The sequence below is a fragment of the Carassius carassius genome, chromosome 10 (assembly GCF_963082965.1).
Source record: "Carassius carassius chromosome 10, fCarCar2.1, whole genome shotgun sequence".
NCBI lineage: Eukaryota > Metazoa > Chordata > Actinopteri > Cypriniformes > Cyprinidae > Carassius > Carassius carassius.
The window spans coordinates 17,546,267-17,573,491 of NC_081764.1; positions in this window are offsets into that span (position 1 = coordinate 17,546,267).

Genomic DNA, 27,225 nt, shown 5'->3' on the forward strand with positions numbered 1-27,225 from the left:
CTCCTGATAAAACACAAGCTGAGGTTCAGGCTGTCCAACCCCAAGAGCTCTTTTGTATTGTTCCTTTGCTGCCCTAAAGGTCAGGATTGGGATGAGGCCTGCTGATCACTGTTGATGTAAATCAGCAGGACAGTTTTCTCTTGACATTCTGGCGATCGCTTTTACATTTAATAGAAAAGTGCAAGACTTTGAAAGCAGTATGACAGCAAGATAGGATTTGCAGAACTGTTCAGGCTCTCAGTTCTGCATAAGTCTGCAAAAAATAAAAACCAGTTGATACCATTTTCAGAGAAAGATCTGATTGCCCTGTTGAGTTAACTGAAATCTGAGGAGAGTCTAAATGCATTTTGGCATATTATTCTAATGTTGTTTTCTTGATAAAAGCATATAAAATAAATTTCAGAAACTGTGGAAGTTTCAATATTTAAAAAATATGTATATCTATCTGGAATTGTGTCTGTCTTAAACTTTTAGAACAGCTAGAGCTTTATGGTACACTATGAAAAATTAACATGGGGGTGAGTATTATTAATTAATGGGTGAGAGTTTAGGGTGGCTTAAGGTTGATATAAAGCCCCTATACAGTATATTGATTTTATATGAATTTAAAAATAGCAAAAACACATGGATAACACTAGCTCAGATTAAATTTATATTTATTTTACATAATATTTACAAGATTAAAAAGGAATGGCAGGCATATGGGCCTACAAAATAATGCAAGTATGACGTTAACTATGCAAAGAAGAACACGGATAGAAGGAAGTACTACTGTAGCTGGGAGTCCTAAAGCGACAATGCAGTAGCAGTGCTGAAGGGTGACAAATTACGTTACAAATTGGGTATATAAAAATCAGAATAAATGAAATATTAGTGATTATTCCAGTAACAGAAAGGGAAAGGGCAGATACTAATGGGATGCACTCAGTAAGGATGCTACCATGCAATTTTTTTGCCCTCCAGATCATATAAAGAAAGAGGTTTGTCTAGACTGTGTGTATAAGACTGGTTAAATTTGCAGCTCTTCAATGATAAAGTTATTCTGTTTGTGTGTTTAGAGGCTTGTTGGGGTTCAGCCAATTTGTGACCCTGGACCACAAAACCGTCTTAAGTGTCAATTGTTCAAAATTGAGATTTATACATCATCTGAATGCGATAAAACAATATTTGGTTGAGATACAACTATTTGAATATCTGGAATATGAGGGTAAAAAAAAATCTAAAAACTGAGAAATTCGCTTTTAAAGTTGGCCTAATGAAGTTCTTAGCAATGCATATTACTAATCAAAAATGAGGTTTTGATATATTTATGGCAAGAAATGTGCAAAATATCTTCATGGAACATTATCTTTAATGATTTTTGGCATGAAAGAAAAATCTATAATTTTGACCCTTACAATGTATTTTTGGCTATTGCTACAAATATACCCCAGCAACTTAAGACTGGTTTTGTGGTCCAGGGTAACATTTATTATGTTTGATTTTTTTGTTTTGTTTTACTGCCTTTTGGAATATAATGTCTTCTTTAAAATAGGAAGGACAGTTGTTTTAAAGTCTGATATTTTGGTAATGGAGAAAGATTCTGATACATGACATTTCTTTGGATGTGGTGAAAGAAGAAAGCGTAACAGAGTCGTTTTCGATCATATAAGGCATATGAGGTGATGTGTGTATATTTTCAAATAAATATATTATTTGCAAATAATTCAAATGCATTACAATAAATTCTCTCTATTCACTATTTTCTTTAATTTAAGTTTCTTTAATTAAATTTAATTTAAGCCATCATGTTTGCTATTATTTATTGTAATTCTTCACTTGAAAGAACAAAACCCCTGGAAATGAAAATAGAGAATTAATCTATAAGGGTTTGCTTGATGTCAATGCCTATCTGTCAATATTTGTTTTTCAGCATGTCACATATCAAGCACAAATGCAAAATGAGTGGACCGATCAGTGTGCTAATTTCTATTCAGTCTGCACAATTGAGTTAGTAATGAGAAAGGGGACAAAGGTCCCTTGAGCATATGGAATACGGTACATGGCCCAGCGTTTCTGCAAGTTACGAATTCAGCTTGTGCTCACAAGCTCTCTCATGTCTGCCATGAGGCTCAGTGTGTGCAGTGCAGGACCCAGCCTGACCCACAACTTTTTGATATACTGGACAAAAAGCAGAAAAAACCCACACAAACCGCCCCTCTCTTGGTGGGGGTAAATAGTAAGAACCACAAGAGGCCCAGGGTCTTAAAGGGTAAAATAAATGAAAAATAAGACACAAAGTGAGAGCGTCTGGGAGGCTTTTCTTCCCGAGCCTGGCTGCACAAAAGGATAGCCTGATAGGACGATAAGAGCTGCTGCAGCCTAGTAAAAATTTAATTCCTGAAAAGCGGACAGCCCGGTGGAGACAGAGAACCATCTTCCATCCAAGTTTGTGGTTGGAAGATCCTATCATAATCACTTACGCTATTCTGTCAAACCTGAAAACAGATCACAAATAACAAATATTGACCCTAAACTACAGGAACAAGAACTGCCTGGGAAAGTTTTCTGGAATAACTATTAATTGGCAGAACTGTAGTTCGGCCATTGTAATCTTTGCTCCCTGTGTTTACTGGATCTAATCCTGTCTATTATCTGTTGATGGTTTGTTTTTGTTGAAAATCTTGTGATTCATTCATGTTTGATTGAATATTAGATCAGTTCTGAAACAAGATACATCAATGGCAAGATGCCTTCTCGTTTGGCCAGTATATTTGATGGCAATTCCGTTTTAATGGCTTCGCATGTTTGCTAGAACATGCACGTCCTGATTTTGATGAGTTAGGTGTGTTCCTATAGGTCAGCATATTTTGTTGACCCTGGAACAACATTTTAATCAAAATATTTAGTCTTGACCATATTCCTACACCTAAACCTAACCTTAACCATTAGTATTCCCTAAAATCAGAGAAAATGATAGATGAATGACACAAATGTCCAAGCACTGATTGTAAGCCTAAACTTCACAAAAATTATAAACTGGTTCTTCAAATCTGATTTATTAATCTCAGTGGTGTTCCAGGGTCAACAAAGATGTTGATCCAGGAGCATATCGTACTTGGTAAAGTTAGGTTCTGTGCTAGAACATCCTGGCTCTTTTGGAAAAAGTGGTGGACTACAGTTGATGACTAACTAAAATGAACTATTATATTTTATATGGTTTATATACGTCTCTTGGTCCTAAGATGTTATGAACCCTTTGACTTGGATTTTTTTTCTCTTCTCTCACATTTATATACATTCTTTTTTTTTTCTTTCTGCTACTACATGCATTTTGTTCCCTTTGATCTTTTTGTCTTCATCACGATTATATACTGTACACACACACACACACACACACACACACACACACACACACACACACACACACACACATATATATATATATATTTATATATATATATATATATATATATATATAAAACTCTATATATAGAGTTTTAATTACTCTTTATAATGTATATATAAAGAGTTATATAAAGAGTTCTAATACATAGAAAAGGTTTCATTGTATGAAGTGCCTCATGTTTTTATGATAAATTAAGAGGTAGAACAAAAATGAGTGTCAAGATAAAATCTACCCCTCAGAAGATCTTGACCTTTAGAAGGAATCTCTCAATCTATATAGAAAGGCAGATAATTTGAGGTAGTTATACCTGTTTAACTTCCGTGTAGCATTGTGCCCTGACATAACTTTTTGTTTTCATTTTTGTCATTCATTACAATTGAGTTGTTGTTGTTGTGTTGGTGAGGCTGCCATACCCATTGGCTTTCAGCATGGGCATGCAGGGTTATCAAACAGTAAAGGAGAAATTGCCTGGGCTCTGCTATGGCTCTGATTGTGCTATCAGAGCCGTCAGGGAGGCCTTCCATAAAGGCAAAGGGGAACTGGGGAGTGTGCGGCGGTGTGTGGTGCGGCCCTCCTGATAAATCATCCTGCCTTCCGCTTGGCAGCAGCCTGCTTGCACCACATTGCCACACTCCTGGCACAGTCTGCAGCCTCCTAAACACATCGCATGACCCCCCAGACCTCCCCACTCCTTCCTCCTCTGCCCTCGCTGAGCTTTGTTTTGTTCACCCTGGTTGCTCCTCTCTCCCCCTCCCCCTCAATCATTCACTTTCTACCTCACTGCCACGCCACATTGTTTCCTCACCCCTGCCAAAATAATTACTCTACCCTCCTCTTTTATTCAGCAGATTTTCCCAAACTTGATGTATTAAATTGGACATCTGTTGTTGTATGCAGTTTTTGGAAATGGCTGCTTGGTAATATTTGACATGATTTTAGGAAAAGCCTAAAAATCTGTTGCTGAACTTATTGCTTTTTTTAATTTTTAATGCTTTTTTTAATTTATTTTTTTAAGGTTGTAACAGAAATACAATAAACAGTCCAATTTCTGAAATGATTAATAAACAGTTATTAGATCAGGCAATACTTATTTTATTATGTTACATATATTATCTTAACTATGCTAATTGTAGTAGAAGACACTTGCAGCATTAATATAGAATGTGCTGTGTTTTTATAATAATTTTACAATGGCTTAAATTGTGACTCATTCAGAAATCTGTGCTTATACATTTTAATTCTCTCTCTCTCTCTCTCTCTCTCTCTCTCTCTCTCTCTCTCTATATATATATATATATATATATATATATATACATATTTTACATTTAAATGGATGAATATATTTATTTATTTAGCATTTGTATTTATCATTTAATCCAATTTGAAATATTTAAATCTAAACATTATATTCTAATTAAAATTACTTTAAAGTCTTTACATTTAATTTGCTGAAGGAGGAAATTATGCCCCTATTTAAATTCCCTATGAATTTGAGAATGCTTCAGCTGGATACTGATGCCTTTCTCTCTCACTGCCTTTTAAGTACAAACATATATTGGTATGTATATATATATATATATATATATATATATATATGTAATAAACTAAAATAAAATCACTTAGCAAAGATTCTGGCTCTGCTGCACTGGGTAACAGGTGTAAGGTGGCTGTAAATGTTGTTGCACAGATTTTAAAGACACAGGGGTCACTGCTTCAACCTGGTAATGTTCAAATCCTGACTAATTTCTGATTAACATAACATTTTGCTTAATATTTCTAATTAGACTGAAATGAATACCTTTGTTTGTATCATTAGCAGACTATTCTTAGATATGTTGCATCAAGACAGCTTCATTTAAATGAATTCTCCTGTTTAATTTCCAGAGGGTCCTGGCCACCTTGATGCTCTTAAATGTATTTAATATGCTCTTAGATGCTCTTGGTGTTCTTAAAATCCATTTCACAGAATTTATTTTAGCATTAACATTATTTCAATGTATTTTTATTGAAAACCTTTTAATGTTTTACAAATAGTATTGTAAAACAAGAACATTATAAAATATCACAATTTAAATGAACTGTTTCTATTTTATTATATTACAATATAATATTATATTAAGTTTAATTTTAATATGATTATTTGGTGATCAAGTAGTATTACCTTATTATTATGTTATTATTAGGCATTTTGAAAACAGCTTAATATTGCTTAATATTTTTGTGGAAACTGTGATCCACAATTTTTTTTTCAGGATTCTTAGGTGTATGGAAAGTTTTTGAACTTGAATTCAAAAGAATTTGAAGTAACTTATTTTTTCACCTTAACAATTTCATTGACAAATGCTGAAAAGGAGCAAAGATTAAAGAGATTGTAAACAATGTGTGAATGGAACTGTGCTTGCTTTTGCTGCTGTGGGTTTGTTTATAATGATGGCTGATGTAATTCTGCTGGGAGATTGCTGCGAGGCTTCTGACTGGCATAAACTTCAGACCCCCACATTTATCAAAGAGGCTACATTTCTGGTTTATGTTTGAAACGCAAAGAGTGTTTTGTTATAATGGTGTATGACTAATGTATCATGAATGGCATAGCTGCTCCCCTTAAATGGGATAATCTAAGTGTGTGATAATTGTTGTTGACAACTGTTAACAGAAATGCACAGCAGACCGGGGTCTGTGTGGCTCACTTTTCTTATTGAGGCCCATATCGAAATTTTACACAGATACACGCATACATTCATGCACAAGCTTGCAGAGTCACACTCTCAAATACCTTTTTCTAATATTTCTGACATGGTATCTGTGTCTCTAAGGGGCTGTAATGATAAATGAGCCTTCATGTGCAAACGTTTCTTTCATTTCACTGTAGTGAACATTTAATTAATTATAAATATTTTTTTCTATACTTTCATGCAATTACTTATATTGAGACAATGAAAAGTGACCTCAACCTTGAAGAATGATAATATTCATCAGTTGCAAATGTTTAAAGTGATGGTTGACCCATAAATTAATTTTCTTTTATTATTTGCTGACCCTCATGTCGTTCCAAACCTGTATGTACAGTATGCCATTTTTTATCAATTAAAGTCACGGTTCACCCAAAAATGAAAATTCTCCGATGTGCCATGACTGACTTTGTTCTGGACAATAGATATTTGGAACAATGCTCGTGATCAATGATGTTTCGGTGACAAAAAGCTTTCTCGGAATATCTTATTTTGTCAGTCAAACAGCTTTCGAATGACGTGAACGGATGCAAAAGTTGAAATAATTTTCATTTTAGTGTGAACTATCCCTTAAAACTCCAAAAGGAGAAATTATTTTATAATGTGTCTGATTGCTCTTTTCCATCAAATGACAATGAGAAAGGGCCATAGAAGTATTAAAAATCATAACTTCAGATGAAATGTAATATAGTGCAAAGGTTGTATGCACCCCTTTATCTTTCCTCTCTTATAATGGTTCTTTTGTTAATATTATTCCATTTCATTATATAGATAGAAGGCAGGATATTCTTCAAAAATTCACCTTTTGTGTTCCATTGCAGAAATGTAAGATCATACAGAATTGGAACGATATAAGGATTAGTAAATGATAACAGACTTGAAATATGGGTGAACTATAGATGCAAATCATTGATGCAGAAATCATTCATAGTATTGGATAATATTAGAGATTTGTAATCACAATTTTAGAGATTTGTTTGAAATTTATCGGTATTACATATTTTATTGATTCTCATTTTTCCCGTTTTTATATTTACTGTACATCACTTATGTTTTCCTTTAACACTCACCTAAAATTAATATTTAAAAATATGAATACTTTAGTAACACTGTTAAACGCAATCTTTAGTAAATCTTGCACTGAATATCAATGTATCATACTGTACATTGTAAAGATATGATGCCTAAATTCTTATTACAGCTTATTGCTGTTTTTTATTATTTTTTATTTTCATAAAATTGTATGCAATTTTAGTATCTACCATTTCAGCTTTTATGAGAGTGATTATTGTAATAATGCCTATTCCTTTGTTTATTTTGGAACTCATTGACCAGTAAATAACTATGATCTAACACATAAACCATCATATGAAAAACAGGGTGCTCGGGCCACTATCTTTACTGATCGTCCTCACCCACCAGACACGCAACCCGTGTTTCCCGGTCCTCAAATAATGCAACAAGTGAAGCTCACTGACCTGAACCTTCCTCCTTGACCTTTGCTCAAGCACATTAGAAACACACCAGTGGTCCTGACCCCCCCCCCCCCCCCCCCCACACACACACTCGGGGTGTGCAGCCCACGCGTCTGTGTGTGTGCTCTTTTGTCTGAGCAATGGTGCGGCGACCACAGGTGCCATTCCCTTGAGACACTGCGGAGGTTAATGATCTGCATGGCCAAGAAGGAATAAATAAATCACTTCCAGTCCAGAGTGGGCATAAATCGTCACCCACACGCCCATTAGCAGCAGCTAGCACCACCAGTTGCTAATGATTGCTTTGGCTGGGCTTTGGCGTTGATTGCTGAGGGGGAAGGCAGGGGGGTTCGGTATCTCTCTCTCTCTCTGTCTCTTTCACTGTAATTGATTTTGAGTCCTTATGGAGACATTCCAGTTGATTGGGGTTTATGTGTTTGCCCAAGGGTTCATTCTAAGTGACCGTTATGTCACTTCCAATGGGCTGACTGTGGATACACTAAGTAGACCAACGGACAGGTTAGGGGCATCATTTTTTTTTTTCATTATCATTATTAAAAAAACAATATGCCTTATTAAAATACTACTATATTAACAATTTAGTAGTTTATTAAAATAAGTTTATGATGTGCTAATCTAGTAGTACAATTGAATGTATATGCTGATACACACCTTATATGGTATGGCAACTAACTTTTTCATATTTGTTCATATTACATTGTTATAATAATTTATCATAATGGATTAATATTAAGGTGAACTGAAAATGTAGAAATTAATGTTAACGCAGAGTGAACAATACTTTTATTGCTTTTATAATATTTTAGTTCACGATACCTAATGCAGCTGAGCTTGTTGGAACCCTACTGTAGTTACCATTATTTTTTAAGAACAATGCAGTAGTTCTTTAAAAAGGATTTATAATTTGGTTAAATGATACAGACTTAACTTGAATGCCACAGTGTTTTAGACAACTTTTACAATATAACTAAATTAATTATCAGACATTTCTCATAATTTTAAAATCTGCTTAAAATCTGATTTTCCATAACAGACCATGACTTATAAAATTACATGTAGAATTTTTTTTCTTTTATTTATTTATTTTTGTCAGTCTATATCTTTTAACTATTTAGTACAGTTTCTAATATATTCAAGGGACAGTGTCTGATAAACTTAATTACTGGTAGTTCCTCCAAAAAAATACAACATAATTTATAATTTATTGTGCTTTGATTTTTACGTGTTTTGTGTTAAAGGAGTATTAAAGCAGAAGTGTTTCACACTGTTCTTGGTGTGACATTTGTCTTGTAAACTCTACACTGCACTAATGATAGCTTCATGTTTTTTCCCTGCATTGAATTCTGTGAGCGCTCAGCAGATGCTGGCAGAGAATTGTGACAACAAACTTAATGAATGACCCAGTATGTCACAGACATGTTAAGGGGTGGCTAGCGATTAGCCGTCTTTAACTGTAATTAGTGAGTCTGATTGATTAGTATCAATAATCAATATTCTCACTCAAGAGCAATTAGCAGAAGGACTTTATAGAAAAAGGGGCTAGCTACTGAACACATGAAAATAAACATGAAATCGGCATATTAAAAAAGACAAACAAGTTATTATGGTCTTACCCAAAAGGCCTGATCTGGAATGTTATGGCTTGTTCTTATTTATATGATGTCCTAATCTCTTTTCATATATTGTTTATTTTTATTCACCTCTTGAAATGTGGAATATGAACAGATATAAACAGCTTTAACTATAAATGTTGTCACTATCTGATAAAGAGACTGAATTTAAACAAGCATCTGTCACACAGCTAATACATCACAATGCTTTATCTTTTTAAATGTGTACAGATGTGTGCCTGTAATAGTTTGTATTTTGCAGCGCTCCGTTATTCTAAAAACTGTGTGTGTTTTGAAATACATAAGACTCTGAAGAAACTAAAAGCAAAAGCAGACTGAAGAAATATTCTGGATTCAATATAATCATTTGTGGCATAATGTCCATAAAAAAAGTAATTATTTATCAAGGTTACAGTGGAAGCACTGTACTTCCATGGGGCCAATTCTGAAAACTTAAAAGAAGAAATATTAAGAAATATTTTATTAAAATACTAACATACATTTTTATATAAAAAATTATATAAGCAGTAAAATATAACTTGACAGGAAATATGATTGCATTTTCACTCTTCCATCTTATGACTGCATTTGTGAAACAAATGATTGGCCTCATTCACTTCTATTAAAATCACATCATAACCCTTTTGTAATAAAAAGCAGGCACTAATTAACGTTTTTTTTTAAGCTTGACTTGAAAGGAACCCATAATATTCCTTTAAGGAGGAGGTGTTCATGAATCTCACATTTCAAGGTAAAGTAGTTGTCAGAATACAATAACATTCTCAAATCCAATCTGGACAATATTAGGATGTCGGCGGACTATATGACTGTATGGTGGAGAAAACTGTAATGTAAAAAGATGTAAATGAATAAAGTCATTGACAGATCATAGAACAGTGGTACCAGAATGTTCTCTTTTATCCCACAGTGACACAAAAGAGAGAGGGAGAGAGAGAGAGAGAGAGGGAGAGAGAGAGAGAGAGAGATGGAAAGGAAGAATAACAAAAAGAGAGAAAGAAATGCACAGAGGCTTTTCTTCTCTTTAAAATGCTGCATTAGGTCTTTTCCACCAGTCAGTTTTGATAGTTCAAAGCTGGCAGTTCAATAAATAGCTGGAACCGGCACATCTCTGTTCTTGCAAAAAGAAATCAATGTTAATCCTATTACCGGCAGTTATCACCTAGCCCAGAAACGGTGGCAAGTAAGGAAAAAAAAACTGCGATGTCAAAGAGGAAAGGGGGGGGGGTAGAGCAAGTCACCCTTCACTCACTTTAAAACACAGTTTTGATAATTTACTTCTGTAGTGGAAGCAGGAGGAGGGTGCAGATCTGAAGGTGTGTGTGCATCTGTCTTTCTCTGTAAAGAGGGGGTCCGGAGTGACTGATGTATTTACTCGCAATGCCAAGATCAGACCTTGCTGCTGTAAGCAGGATGTTTGAGGCACAGAACATTGCTTTTCTTCGGCTAGATTCACAGTGCTCGACAATCCCTTTACTATCGGAGGCCTGATGTGTGACCTTTCACCCCCTCTCTCTGTCCTGATGGTAGTGCAGTGAGGATTTCTGATGATTTTGTAGTTTGAGGAGTAGGTAGATGGCGAACTCTAAATTATATTGGATGCAGAATACTGTACAAGGCAATTATAGACTGTAGAGGTCATGATTCACACATAAGAAGTCTGTAAGACTGCAAGTGCACATGAAGTGTTCCATTTGGGACAGGGCCTTTGAACAGAATTGACTCAAAATAATTAATCATTAGCAAATGGGCATTGCTCATTGCCCAGTGAAAAGTAGACAGCTTTTGGAATAAACTGAAGCATTTATAAATTGTAATGCATTAAGATAACAAGAGGAGCGTCGCTCAAAGTAACTAAGTAAAAGTACAGTTTTTTTCACTAAAAATGTACTTGAGTAAGAGTAAAAGTACCCATCTTTAAATATACTCTGAAAGTATTAGTTTCCAGTGAATTTATGCATGACAAAACAATTATTAGTGTTTTAAAAAAGAAAAAAAGAAAAAATTCAATATCCAGTTATTGATAAATAATATATGTATACATGTTTGTTCAAAAGATAAATCTAGCAAAGTTATCCATATATATATATATATATATATATATATATATATATATATATATATATATATATATATATATATATATTATAATTTTGCTTTGTTGTTATTTCTTTTTCGTAAAAAGAGTGGCAATGGAATGGGACATGACTCTGGTTGGGTTCGAACCTACGTCCCATTTTTGTTTCCTTATGTTTTTGTATTCAGCAGTTGTATTAATTTCATGCTCATATTGTATCACATCAAATAAATGTTTTCTAGATTTTTGTTACCATTACTTTTAAAGTGCAATGTTGATATTATACAGCGTTCCCATGCCAGTATATGAGCACCACCAAAGTAATCTTTTCAGTTGATGCACTCAAATATTAGTTCATTCTGAACACATAAAAAAGTGACAGTATACAAAAATGAGCACATAAAAGAATAAAAAAAAGCTAAACAAACAAAACGGATGTGGTCGTGTTCAGAAGTGCATTTCTCTTGTGAACAGAGCAGCAGTCTAGATTAGAGCTAATCATTGTCAGCAGGATGCAGAAGTGGGCCTTCTTACTGACGGATTAGCTCTGTCGCTGTTGTTGTTCCTATTGTTATTGTCAGAAAAATATAATTACTGCTGAATCTCATCAAAGCAAGAACAGCCTTCTCAGAGTCTCTGCACTATTTCATCCGAAATAAAAAAAACGGGAGAGTAAGAGAAGAAAAGAAACCTGAATTTGTTTTTGTGGAAAAAACTGATTGTAGCATGAAAAAGATCTTTATAGCTATGAAAACAGGCCAACGTGCCATTATAATTTATTTTCTGTGCTATTGTTTCCACATTTTTTTGTTTTCAGACCCCCACTTTGAAAATAGCTGACATAAAATATTCACCTTGACTTGATTGACTGTATATATATATATATTCCTGCAATAAATTAGATGGCAACAGAGGTGCTTTAACATGTAAAATAGCGATGACATACTAAATAATGAGCCATGCTAGTATTACAGAGTGCCAGCTAGGGGACTCGGGGGTATTTCTGAGCCTCGTAGCAGCCCTTTTTTTCCTTCGAAGGGGGTGAGGGGGTACGGAGGTAGGGCGCTGAATATGGAAATGGCTTTAATAGACCCCACACCCAAAGCTAGATTACAGTGTGTCAACCCCAGTGGCCCAAACGCTCTGTGTTTAGGTCCACCAACAACACAGAGCAAATTAATTATTGAAGAAATTGCTCTCTTTTTTATTGGTCCCAGGTGAACGAATGCCCAGGTCCATTTTTCTAGTATTATTCTTCGGTTTTGTTTCCTTTTATTTTCCACCGGATAAACTGCCCATCAAAATGAGGGGGAAAAAATGACACACCTTATATTGATGGACCAGTGGCGTCAGTGGCACTGCTTGAATTTGTCACCCACCAACAGTCGTGATCTGTTCTTTTCAAAGACTGATTTATCACCATGACTAGTTGTTCAGAGGTTCTGGTTTTAGATTGTTGTAACCCATTTAACTGCAGGATCGGTTTGATGGTTACAAGAAGCTGTCCTTCAGGTGACACGGTGTTGTTCATTTTCAATCAAGTGATACTGTGTAAACACTAAACAAGCGTTTGATTCACCAGGAAAACTTCATGAGGTCAAATGACATTGTGCTTTTAGGGTGTGAATCATTCCCTGACAATAACTCAGCTGTGGAATATTATAAAACTGATTGTAAATTCATAATCACACTTTTAATGATTCTTTTGCATTTTGGTCGAAGCATTGGTATGTTTTTGTGCTGTGTAGAGACCTCGAAACTTTGAGATTGACGGATGAGATATGGCCAGTGCACTTTTTTTTTCAATCTGGTTGTGTAAAAGATAAAGAATTGCCTCTTTCTCGCATTTCCATTCCTTTTCACCCTTTTTTTTTCATTCGACTTTCATGCTGTCCGCTGACAGCTGTAGTATAATAGCTGGAATGTTTTATGTACATGCAGCAGCAGGATTAGATTTTTAATGGCTCCACTGGTAGGTGTCCCGGGTCATAAAAAAGTGCTGCAATAATGCAAGAATAGGTTATTGGAAATGCATATGTGTTCTTCCTCTTAGAGAAAGCCGTCAAACGTTTAGTCTGAGACCGTATTGTGACCACACGTGCCCTACAAGTTTAATCTTTTGCGAAGTGTTTTTTTTTAAGAGGAGCTAAAATTACACATAATGTGAATTAAATATAGAAATGAGCATCCATGTGGAAGCAGCATCTGTTGAAAAGCAGCATGAGAAATGTCAGTTGATTGTTAGCTAACATTATGCACACTGTTTGAGTCTAAATAACCCTGTGAACGCATCGTAAACTGTCCCTCTGGCATGGTAGTAGTGTGAGATGGAGGCACCCTCCTCGTAAACAACTCTGTCATTTTAAGTAAGCGTGGGCCTGCTTACCCGGCACCTTTCGCTCGGCAAGCCGCTCCTAATTTAGCAGCCTTTAAATCTTTTGCTGTCGTTGTTGTGAGAAATGCATGGTTGCAAATGTCTTTTATTGAATGCTGACTCCGTGGTATTATAGGCTTGCAGATATGCCTGCTGTAATATGTCCCCAGCTTTATCTTGTAATAGTAAAAGTGTATTAATTTTAGTGGACTTTCAGAGAGTGTGCAAGAGAGAGCGTGAAGGGACGGGTTTGACACCGTTTGGGATTGGGGCCGCTCGACACACTCTTCAAACACATTTTTCACACAAGACAGCTGAAGACCCTCGTGCATTTCTTAGATACCCTAAGTAAAGATTTATCAAAATCTATCTGGAGAAAAGGTATATTTTGGTACTAACTACTTTCCCAAAAGTGAGGCTTTGTCAATTGGCTCTTTGCTATAGGTTTGGCTGCACAAGAGATGATTATGTACAAGAATACTTGTATCAGGAGTTTCTAATACAGGAATACAGATTTTATTATTACTTCCCTCTTCAAGGAAAGCTCAAAAACATTTTTTTTCCCAGTTGAGGTTAAATGCTTCTCTTCGAGATTGTGTATGTTACACTTCCTACATCTTTGGCTTCATGATTCAAGTGTTGTATGAGTGTACACGTGTCAAGTTCTTTGAAATGCATTTTGCATTAATGTTGCTTTTTTTTATATGGTTTTGAAAAGCTTTCATACTATTTTCAAGAAAAGTTTGAATGAAAATGTAATGTTGTAAGCATAAGGAAAAACATACATATTGAATACATTTAGCAGACACTTTTAAACAGTTGCATTCCAGCTGTACTTTTTTTTCTTTTTTTAAACCAGTATGGTTCCTGGGAATTGAACCCACAACCTTTTGCACTATTAACACAATGCTCCACCACTGAGCCACAGGAACTATAATTTAACCATTGTTAAATAATTTCATATTTCACAGCCTGAACTAACTTTGTCTCGTGATAAGAAGTTAAAATTTTAATTAATTAATTAATTAATTAATTAATTAATTAATTCATTCATTCATTCATTCATTCAATTAAGTGTTCAAAATTAACTTTGAAATTATTATTATTATTTTAGGCACTCAGGGCCAAACACACACACATTTTGTTAAATTCTTTATTTTTAAGAAGTCAGCAGATAGGACCCCTGAAGGCCACTTCATTGACCCATACACCTAAGAATCATTTTAAAATGTTTTTGGTTCAGCACTTTCTGTGCTATTTTGGTTTGGACATAAAGCAGGTAGTGTGTTTTCTGATAGTTGTTGAACATCCTTTGCTCTCGCTGTGGGCCCTACACAAGTGTTTCAGCCTCACAATCTGCTTAAGGGAGCTTAATAAGGCGCATGGGGACAAACGCGTGGCGAGGATGAGCGTACTCTGATAGATACATGGAGTCCTGCAGAAATGTGCAGCATTTTCTCTGGCAAATGATGGCGTATCGGTGCGCAGTGCACAGTGGCTGCACTTCGAGAGAACAGAACCGCGGGGTTTATTATCAAGCCGAGGGCCTAGACCACCAGAGGATCCTGTGATGGAGGAAAATCAGTGGTCACAAACAGTCACAATGCCTCCCCGCTCTCATCTCTCTCTCTCTGTCACTCCCCTCTTTCTGACTTCCACTGTCCCTATGTTTATCAGGTTTTGAGGGCACTGTATTTTGATGTCAATAAGCAATTTTTCTTGCCTGGTCTCCAGCCTTACCCCTTTAATCCATCAATATATTATTAGAGATAAAGTTTTGTGGATGCCTGCTGCAGTCAAAAGATAAATGACATCTCTGAAGTCACGCATTAAAGACTAGATTAAGGCCCTGTGACTGTGTCTTCAGTGCTCATCTGTGCGCCTCTGTCCAACCTATCACACTAAATGACAAGAAAGAAAAATAATGAACTGAGGCAGAAAAAGCAAAGAGATATTTCTTACACACACTCAGTCTCTCACTCACAGAAACACACACACACACACACACACACACACACACACACAGTTCTTCTGTCTTCAGCTGGGATTAGGGTGCATTAGAGGAGAGCTGAAGAAGAGGGGAGAGATGGAGGGAGAGAAAAGAAAGCAAGAGCGTGATTGAAAGGGGTCCTTCTGTTTGGTGGTGGTGGTGGTGGTGGGGGGGTCTTTCTATGGCATGGCCATGAAGAGAGGGTGGGCAACTTTTTATTTGTTCCTCTGAATTTTAAAATGATTTAAAAAATGAATAGAAAAGATTAAATTAGATTAGATTCTTTTTGAGGTTTATAGCTTGATCTTTCATCATATCTTTAGAATAAATTTGTTTGTAAAGACATCCAACAGATAGAGGGTGACAGTTCTGGCAGCGAGCTACACCATTTTATAAACATTACATTGGTTTTAAAAGAAGCCGTTCAAAAGGCTTTTGAGCTCGATAATCTTCAGAGGTAATGATACTGAGAAAAAATGAACTGCCTTGCATCACTGATATGCAATTTATGTTGCTTTAGTGTTCTGTAAACCTAAATATATGACATATAATCTCGGAACAATTTCAGAATTGTATTGCTTTTTAATAGGGGGCAAAAAGTAAAATAAAATAAAAAATGCGGTGTATGAAATGGAAGATTTTGTCAGCCATACGAGGAAAACATGAGTCCATCCTTCATTATCATGACCCAGCTAATGTATTTGGCCAAAGATCCCTGACTGAGCTCTTTTACACTAACCTTGCAACCATCCCCCTTACATATCATTTTAATAGCTAGGATTACGAAAATGAAGTGACAGTATTATGGGATGGACACCAGACTCGCAGTGAGAATATTAGGGGAGTCTATCTGGTCACACTTGGTTTTAAGTGGGAATGAGCGCTCATTAGGTTTGCTGGAGCCGTAAGTTCATGTCAGCTTCGGCTGATACGCCCTGCACTTCAGGTCACTGCAAATCCACACCAGAGGATTTTTATATTTTATATGTCCAAGACTCTGTTATCGGATCCGGTCTGTAATACCGCGACTAAGGTGACACCGTTATGGCTGCGTACGCAAAAGATGGAAAGCTATTTGAATTTTTCTATTAAGCCCCAGTTGGCTGCACATGTTCTCGTGTGGAACCACCACTCAGCCTGTGGATGAGGATGTTGAGACGTAGCCAGGGTGTCATGGCCACTTTGTGTTGACGGCACTTGTGTGTCAACTTCTGTTCCACAGGCCGCCTCCACAAGACACACCTCCTAATCCCAGCAGTGCCAGCAGGCTTTTACAAGCTGTGCTGTTAAGCAAACAGGACAAAAGCAAGATAAATGTGGAAGTCAAGATGGTCTAGGTTTGGAGTTTAAAAAAAAAAAAAAACAGTTTTTGGTTAAATTTACCCTTGCCGTTTTTGAGTGTGGGATTCCAGAGTCCCTAAGATAATAATAGTATTTTCAAAGTTAACAAAGTTCTTTTTGTTTTTGTGGGTTTTAAAGGTAGCCATACACTTTTCAGAAATGTTACTAGTATTCATTCTAATAGTTTCATTTTGACTCCAGAAAAATGTAATAATATTGTAGAAAAAGTCTCTGAGAATCCATTTTATTTATTTGTTTGTTTGTTTATTTGTTTATTTAATAAAATTATTAGGGAAAGAACAAACGACAGGTTTTATATGCAATGTGATTTCCAAACATTGGTTTAAACAAAGAAACAAAAAGACAAAAATAGAATAGAGCAGAATAGAATAGAATAGAACAGAGATAATAAGATTTAAAATTAAATTTTTTGTGATTTGTTTGTTTACTGATTGATTGATTGATTGATTGATTGATTGATTGATTTGATTGATTGACTGATCAATTTAAAATGCAGATCATAAAAAAATTCAATGTCAAGTTGATCTTTGTGTCTCAAATGACTTTTGTGTCTCTGAGACTCATTATCAGAACACGTGAGTCATGTCAACATTTACATCTACTAAGCTGAGTAGACAGAGGCAGAGACTGATGGGAAGAGGAAGAGAGCTCAAAGCAAAGAATACTGTAACTTTAGTAGCTTTGGGCAAGATAAAAGACCTGAGGTCTGATGATAAGTGTGATTACAGTGTGAATTTAGATCTCTGTTTTTTCCCCATGCTGGACTTAAGACGCTGGGGGCACCTTTAGATTTCTCACAGTAATGTCTCTCTGGAGTCATGAGTTCAGTCTGGCTTGAAAAATTAATGGACAATTATGAAACTAATTCTTTGCCGACATCATCAGCCAATTAATTTGGAGGTTGATCTTTTCTCTTTTGTATTTAGCGGAAGTTCCTCCTTTGTTCTTTATGAGAGAAATTAATTTTTTAAATCATGAACCCACAACTGAATTCACTGATCTTGTTAAAGTCATTTCTCAGTCTCTTTTATACAAGGCTGAATGACTGTTTTAGTCAAGATACTTGCTTCAGCTTGGTCATATTAGCATGACACGTAAACTACTTCTTAAATATGTTTACAGTATTATACAGCACTGTATCTGTATTTAAATAGTATCTGGCATTAACAAACTCTGTTTCTGCCTGTGAAAGTCCTGCCACATAATAAGTGCTTTTTTTTTCTCCCCTACATTTTCTATTGTTTTGGTGGGTGAAATGTGTGTCATACTGCAGGATTCTCTTCTGAATCTCAGGTTTTCTAAAATATTTTACAGACACTTATATATCAAAATTAACATCAAAATCAAAATAATGCAGAAATCACTTGTTTGTAGGTAACATTGTCCCAACAGTGACGGCAGATTGGATATGGTTTTAGAGGAAGGCCATGTCTATCTTGCCTTCCTTAAACAGACTAATGTTACTGAACTGTCATTGAGGTCCTAAAGTGTAGTGTGAACATGAGCGGGGATAACTGTGATTGGTTGATTGTTCTGTCAACACAATAATGTTAACATCTGGTCCTCAAAACATCCTGAATGAAAGTGGACCCACTACTACGTCATCACTTTGTCTAAACCAAATATAAATTAAAGTGCCCCTATTATGGATTAATTTTTTTATTTCCATGCAGTGTGTAACACAGCTCCAAGTGAATGAAAACATCATGAAAATTTTTAAATCTGAAAGTGCACCGTGTATAAAGTTATTGTCTCTCAAAAGAAAGAGTCGACTCTGAATCAAACGAGTCATTTTTGTCAAATAAATTTTTATTCAATTATCAGAAAAACCTTACAATAATCACATGATCCAGGATTAATTTTTTTATATGCACAAAAAAAAAAAATTGTAACACCCCATCCCAAGCCTGTTAATATACAATACAGTGACATTCAAAATGACTTTTAAGTTACAATACATTGAATTAAGGAATATAATTACTTTTGAGGTAACAGAAGAAAGGGTCCCAAATCTTGTGAAATTGTTTAATGTTGCCTTTTTAAAGATATCTGTTTCGTTCCAAGTTCAGAGTAGATATCAATTCCTCCAGCCATAGTTTGATCTCGGGAGGATTAACCTTTTTCCAAAACAATAATAACAATTTCTTGGCTGTTATCAAACAATATGTAAGGAATTTCTGTTGAGCACTGTTCAATGAACATGTATAATTACAGTGCTCTAATATAATGAGCACAGGGTCTGGAGCCAAGTTCACATTAAGAATATCTGAAAGCACTTTAAATAGCTCACACCAGAATCCCTGTATTTTATGACAGAAAATAAAACTATGAGCCAAATCAGCATCCTCTGTTTTACATTTTTCACAAATAGGAGAGATATTGGGAAAAATCCAATGTAATTTCTTTTTAGAGAAGTGTAATCTATGTAGAACCTTAAATTGAATGAGGCATAGTCTAGTGTTGACCGATTGTTTATCAATATCCTCCAAGCCACTCTGCCAAACCTCCTCAGAGATTCCAACTCCAATCTCTCGCTCCCATTCCTCTCCGATCAACTTTGTAGAAGGGGAAGTAGCTGCTAGTAACCTTCCATAAATTAAAGATAGCTGACATTTGTTTCCTCTGAACTGTATAAGACAATCATCAATGACTGAGGGTGGGACCTCGTCTAGGGAAACTTTATATGTAATTCCTTATTTGTAAAAATCTGAAAAAAATATTTTTGGGGAGATTCTATTTCTGTTGTAGTTGCATAAAGGAAGCTAAAGCCCCATCAAGATAAAGGTCCTTGATTGTGCAGATACCAAATTCCTTCCATTGAGTAAAGGTTGTATCCGAAGGGGAGAATGATGGGTTATTTGCAATTGGAATTAAAAGAGAGAGAGATTTTATCTTAAGGTATTCTCTCATCTGTCTCCAAATGCGTAACTGACTTTTTATGACAATACTATTAACTGCTGCTTGGTCTAATATCACTGGGCAGAATAACACTGCTCCAAGATCATAAGGATGGCAGTAATCCCGCTCTTTCTGGTGCCAATCTGGGGCAACAGCAGACTGTTCCAACCATAATGCAAAAACTTGTAAATGAGTGGCCCAGTAATAAAGGCGAAAATCTGGAAGAGCTAAACCCCCCTCATGTTTAGATTTACAAAGATGAACTTTTTTGATTCTGTGAGTCTTATACAGGTAATTCCAAAGAAAGGGGAGAATAATCGAATCTAGGTGTTTAAAGAAGGACTTTGGCAATAGTATTGGAATATTCCGAAATAAATATAATATTTGAGGAAGAAATATCATTTTTATTGCATTTATTCTGCCCATTAGGGAGATCGGGAGAGTCCTCCAGTAGTGTATACAGTTTTGTAACTTAGACAGCAAGGGGTTGAAATTAGATTTGAAGAGCAGAGAGTATTTATAAGTAACCACAATTCCTAAGTATACAATTTTTTCCTTGGAAACTTTAAATGGGGAAGATTGTATTAAGGACAAATCCTTCAAACCAATGGGCATGAGTTCACTTTTTTCCAAGTTAACTTTAAAGCCAGAAAATTTCCCAAAGGTAGTGATGGTCTTGAGTATAACAGGAAGGCTTACTTGTGGTTGAGTAACATAAAGCAAATTATCATCTGCATACAGTGATATTTTATTAATGGTATTTGAAGTACTGAAACCATGTATGCAAGAGTAAGAACGAATGGTTTCTGCAAGGGGTTCTACACTTAACGCAAACAAAAGGGGTGAGAGGGGACAGCCCTGTCTGGTTGCTCTTTGAAGAGAGAAAGAGTCTGAAATTGTTTTATTTGTTAAAACCTGTGCTGCTGGACTACTGTATAAAAATTTAATCCAGGTTGTAAACTCATCTCCCATATTAAATTTCTCAAGGACAGCGAAAAGTAAGGCCACTCTATTCGGTCGAATGCCTTTTCGGCATCCAATGAGATCACAACCAAATCGTCTCAGGTTGCCTTAGGGTGATAAATTATATTAAATTATCGTCTAATATTATGCATAGTGCTTCTTCCTGGAATGAATCCATTCTGATCTGTGTTAACCAGTTTATTAATTAATTTGCAGAGTCTATTAGCAAGAGTTTTAGATAATACTTTTTGATCAACATTGAGAAGGGAGATAGGTCTATATGCCTCGACTTCTTCAGGATTTTAACTTTTTTTAGGGATTACTGTGATAATAGCTTCAGAAAAAGTCGGTGGTAGTCCAGTTGTTAACGCTTGTTGAAAAGTTTTAAGCAAATATGGAGTAAGAGTGTCGGTGAATTTTTTATATAGTTCGACTGGCAGTCCGTCAGGACCGGGGGTTTTCCCGCTCTTCAAAGTGTTTGTGTTCTGTAATTCCTCTAAAGAAATATCTTTATTAAGAGATGCCTTATCTTCTGGAGATAGCGTGGGGAGATTACATTTACATAAAAATGTGTCCATTACCTGAGGGTCCAAATCAGTGTTTGAAGAGTATAACTTTGAGTAAAAATCCTTGAAACATTGGCGTGACGAGTGGGGCGGGGACGTGGGAGCGAGGCCGGTGGAGTGATTGGAGATGAGCTACACCTGTTCGACCCGCCTGTCTCGAGGCCCACGGAGGAGATGGAAGGATATAAAACTGGAGTGACGACAGTGAAGGACGAGAGAGGACCAGGCCTGGGCTTTTAGTTGTGTTTTGGTTTTTATTTGAGCGAACCAGTCGTCCGTGAGGGGCTGGTGCGCTGTTCTGTGTTTATTTTGTATTATTAAAATGTTATTTGATTGTCTACCGGTTCCCGCCTCCTTCTTGCCGATGATTAGGAAGTTTTATCATTACAGTGGTGCCGAAACCCGGGAGAAGGAGGGACACGCTGCTGAAGATCCCTCGCCGCTGTGGTGAATCCGCGGTGCCATCGAGCAGGCGAGGAGGATACCGCCATGGACGCTCGAGGCGGTGGACTGGAGCGAGTTGCGGGGGACGGGCGAGCTCGCTGCCGGCCGCCCGCGATGTGGAGGGACGGCTTCCATCCGTGAGGGAGCGGAGGAGTCGGCGCCGTTCGCCAGGGGGCCGGAGCCTGCTGCCTCCATGAAGGAATCCGGAGGAGCAGGGAACGGGGGACTCCTGCCGGCTGCCCAAAACCGGAGGAGCCGTCGTCGTCCACCGGGCGGCGGAGGAGTGTCGTTCCGTCCGCCGAGGGCCGTCCAGTGCCACCGCCAGGCACCACGGAGGAGATCACCCAGCTGGTGGAGGGCCGAGCAGCAGTGCGTCTGGGAACCGGAATTTATTATTTTTTTTCCTCTCTCGTCTCTGTCGCTCCTCCTTCCATCTCCGTTTCTCTCGCCTCGTCTGTCCTACCCCCAGGTTCCCGCAGGTCCCCGTGAGCGGTAGAGCGCAGTCTCAGGAGTACCCCCCGGCCTGCGAGGGGCAATGGGGGTATATGACGAGTGGGGCGGGGCCGAGGGACGTGGGAGCGAGGCCGGTGGAGTGATTGGAGATGAGCTACACCTGTTCGACCCGCCGGCCTCGAGGCCCACGGAGGAGATGGAAGGATATAAAACTGGAGCGACGACAGTGAAGGACGAGAGAGGACCAGGCCTGGGATTTTAGTTGTGTTTTGGTTTTTATTTGAGCGCACCAGTCGTCCATGAGGGGCTGGTGCGCTGTTTTGTGTTTATTTTGTATTATTAAAATGTTATTTGATTGTCCGCCGGTTCCCGCCTCCTTCTTGCCGATGATTAGGAAGTTTTATCATTACAAATGGTTGATATCTTTCGATGCAATAAAGTGCATTCCTCCTTTGGTCTTTATTTTATGAATTGTCCTTTCACTATCTATTTTATGCAATTGTCTGGCTAGTAATTTATGGGGCCTCTCTCCAAATTCAAAGTATTTTTGTTCAATAAAATGAAAAGTTCTATTAATTTTAGTATAGACTATATTAATATATTCGTACCTTAATTGTAAAATTTTCTTATAAGTATCTAACGAGGGGTTTAGTGCTTTTTCAATGTCGATGAATTTGATTTCCTAAACCAGTTAATTTTGTTTTGTATAATTTATTCCAGGATCCTTGGTATGATATAACACAACCTCTAATAAATGCTTTTAATGTTTCCCAGAGTTTATTGACAGGAGGTGTGATGAATGAATGCTGGAGAGTGACGCAGGGACCACGACGGCAGCACCAACAGGTGAGTAGGTGATTTGAGTGCGTTGGTAGCGATGACGGTGGTGGTAGATCGGTGATAGGCGGTGATAATCCATGAGTGACTGTGATAATCCAAGGAAGACCGAAACAGGAAACCGAGCAAGGACAGGAACACAGGAGCACGAACAGAACATCAACACGAGGCCCTCAAACAACGATCTGACAAACAGGAGACGAAAGACAGGGCGTTAAATAGGCGGTTGGAATGAGTAACACCCACATGAACCAATCAACATGACGTAACATGAATACAGCTGGAGACGGTGCATTCACGAACCGTGACAGTACCCCTCCTCCTAAGGACGCCTCCTGGCGTCCCCAGAATCTCTTACCTGTCGATTGTAATCATCGATAAGGGAGTGATCCAGGATGTCCCTAGCAGGTACCCAACTTCTCTCCTCCGGACCGTAACCCTCTCAGTCCACCAAGTACTGAAATCCGCGTCCCCTCCTTCTAGAGTCCAGAATGCGATTAACCAAATAGGTGGTCTCCCCATCTACGAGACGCGGTGGGGGAGGGACCGGGGTAGGCGGATTAATGGGAGAATGAAATACGGGCTTAATCTTGGACACATGAAAGGCGGGATGAATTCTCCTGTACGTAGGAGGGAGTTTAAGGCGGCCTGCCACCGGACTAATGATTTTGGTGACAGTAAACGGGCCAATAAATTTGGGAGCCAATTTATTAGATACGGAACGGAGAGGAATATTCTTGGTAGAAAGCCACACCTTTTGACCCACGACGTATACGGGAGGCCTAGACCGGTGGCGATCGGCCTTGGCCTTGGTGCGCGCCCCCACTTGGAGTAGAGTCTCACGGGCTCTGGTCCAAGTGCGGTGACACCTCTGGACGAAGGCGTGAGCGGAGGGGACCGCAACTTCAGATTCCATACTGGGAAAAATAGGTGGCTGGTAACCTACACTACACTCAAAAGGAGATAGGCCCGTAGCTGATACTGGTAAGGTATTGTGGGCGTACTCCACCATAGACAATTGTTGGCTCCAGGAGGAAGGATTCTTGGAGACCAAACATCGCAACACCCTTTCCAAATCTTGGTTGGCTCTCTCGGTTTGACCATTGCTCTGGGGGTGAAACCCTGAGGACAGACTTACAGTCGCTCCCAGTAGTCTACAGAATTCTCGCCAAAATTTAGCCACAAATTGGGGTCCCCTGTCGGAAACCACGTCTATCGGGAGGCCATGTAAACGAAAGACGTGGTCTACGACAGTCAATGCTGTTTCCTTGGCTGAGGGTAATTTGGGCAAGGGAATAAAGTGGGCTGCCTTCGAGAACCGGTCCACCACGGTTAAAACTACCGTGTTGCCCTTGGAGGGCGGTAATAAAATCTAGAGCGATGTGGGACCAGGGTCTCGAAGGGACCGGCAGCGGTTAGAGTAACCCATCCGGGGGCTGATTGGAAGTCTTACCAGTGGCACAAACCGAGCAAGCCAAAACAAAACTGTGAATGTCGCGAGCCATAAGTGGCCACCAGAATCGTTGCTTGACTAAAAATCTAGTACGGTTAACCCCTGGATGGCAAGCTACATTCGAGCAATGTCCCCACTGGATAACGTTGGACCTCAATCCCTCCGGCACAAATAAACGGTTCGGTGGGCACCCGGGCGGAGGCGTTACCCCTTCTAAGGCCGTTCTGACCTTCGATTCGATGTCCCATGTGAGAGTGGAGACCACTAATGTCTCAGGAAAAATACACTCGGGAGTAGATGGGCGTACGGAATGGTCAAAAATACGTGACAAGGAATCGGGTTTGATATTCTTGGAACCCGGGTGGTACAAAATAGTAAAGTCAAAACGTCCGAAAAAAAGTGTCCATCGAGCCTGCCTGGAGATCAACCTTTTGGCGGTGCTAATGTACTCTAAATTCTTGTGGTCAGTCCATACTATAAAAGGAACCCCCGATCCCTCTAACCAGTGTCGCCATTCCTCCAATGCCATCTTAACTGCCAACAATTCTCGGTTACCAATATCGTAATTTCGTTCTGCCGGAGATAAACGATATAAAAATACGCGCAAGGGTGGACCTTGTCGTCTAAGGGAGAACGTTGAGATAACACCGCTCCTAACACCGCTCCAGACTCCTCTGATGCGTCGACCTCCACCACGAACTGACGTGTAGGGTCAGGGGTAATCAGAATAGGGGCTGAAATGAAACGGCTCTTCAGTTTGGCAAACACAGCCTCAGCTGTGTCTGACCACCTGAACGCAGTCTTGGCGGAGGTCAAGGCGGTCAGAGGTGCGGCTAGTTGGCGGAAGTTGCGAATGAAACGCCGGTAGAAGTTAGCGAACCCCAGAAACCTCTGTAGGGCCTTACGGGAATCTGGGCTTGGCCATTCTACCACAGCCTTAACTTTCTCGGGATCCATGCGTATTCCCTCAGTCGACACGATATACCCCAAAAATGGAATTGACTGTGCATGAAACTCGCATTTCTCCGCCTTGACAAAAAGCCCATTCTCTAGCAACCTCTGAAGCACTCGTCGGACGTGCTGCACATGTTCCTGGAGAGAGGAAGAAAAAATCAATATGTCGTCCAGGTAGACATAAATGAACTGATCGATCATATCTCGCAGCACGTCGTTGACGAGTGCCTGGAAGACCGCTGGGGAGTTGGAGAGCCCGAAGGGCATCACCAAATATTCAAAGTGCCTTCTGGGGGTGTTAAAAGCGGTCTTCCATTCATCCCCCTCCCTGATCCGAACCAAATGATATGCATTGCGTAAGTCCAGTTTTGTGAAAATTCCCTGCAACCTCTCGAAGGCCGAAGACATCAACGGCAAAGGATAAGTATTCTTTACCGTGATGTTGTTCAGTCCCCGGTAATCAATGCAAGGTCTCAGTGATCCGTCCTTCTTTCCCACAAAAAAGAAGCCCGCCCCGCAGGATAAGAGGAAGGGCGGATTTAGAATTTAGAAGCTAGTGAATCAGAAATATATTTCTCCATAGCCTCCCTCTCTGGAACAGAAAGTGAATAGAGTTTGCCCTTAGGCGGAGACTTACCTGATAGTAAATCTATGGCACAGTCGTAAGGACGATGCGGAGGAAGAGAAGCAGCCCGAGACTTTTTGAACACTTCCTTCAGATGGAGGTACTCAGCGGGCACTTTAGACAAATCCACCGCCTCCTCCTGCAACACAGACACAGACACAGACAGATAGGCAGACACTAAACAAGACTCATGACACTTTTTACACCAAGACAAAATGGAGTTAGAGGGCCAGTCAATACTAGGGTTATGGAGGAGGAGCCATGGGTGTCCGAGGACAATGGGTGCCAGGGGAGAGTCAAGGATGTGAAAGGAGATGGTCTCGGAGTGATTGCCAGATGTGATGAGTGTGATGTCTTCAGTAATGTATGAGATGGTAGGGAGTTGCTGTCCAGTGAGGGCGTGAACCGTGATGTGGTGCGGAAGGGGTCTGAGGGGAATGTGGAGTTTGTGGGCTAATGTGCTGTCCATGAAGTTACCTTCTGCCCCAGAGTCCAGTAGTGCTTGACAGTGATGTGTCTGTGCTGAACACCGCAGCCTTACCGGGAGGAGCGTAGAAGATGAAGGTGATGATGATGATGAGGTCTTCTCGGCGGAGATCCCACCCGATAGTAGCCTCATACGTCTGCCGGTCCCCTGGATGGGGTGCTGAGTAGAACCCTCCTCTCCATCCGTGTCAGACGTGCATCGACCCGTAGCACCAGCTCAATAAGTCCATTGAGGGACGGGGGAAGATCCAGGGCATAGATCTCCTCTGGACGCGGTCAGCCAGCCCATGCAGGAACATGTCCCACTGCGCCTCCTCGTTCCAATGGCACTCCACCGCCAGGGTCCGGAACTCGATCGAATAGTCCGAGACGGATCTCTCGTGCTGGCGTAACTCTGCCAGCTTCCTGGCCGCCTCCCGTCCTGCGGCGGCCCGATCAAAGACCCGTCTCATCTCGGCGGAGAGCGCCTGAAACGAGGCGCAGCATGGGTCCTGGTTCTCCC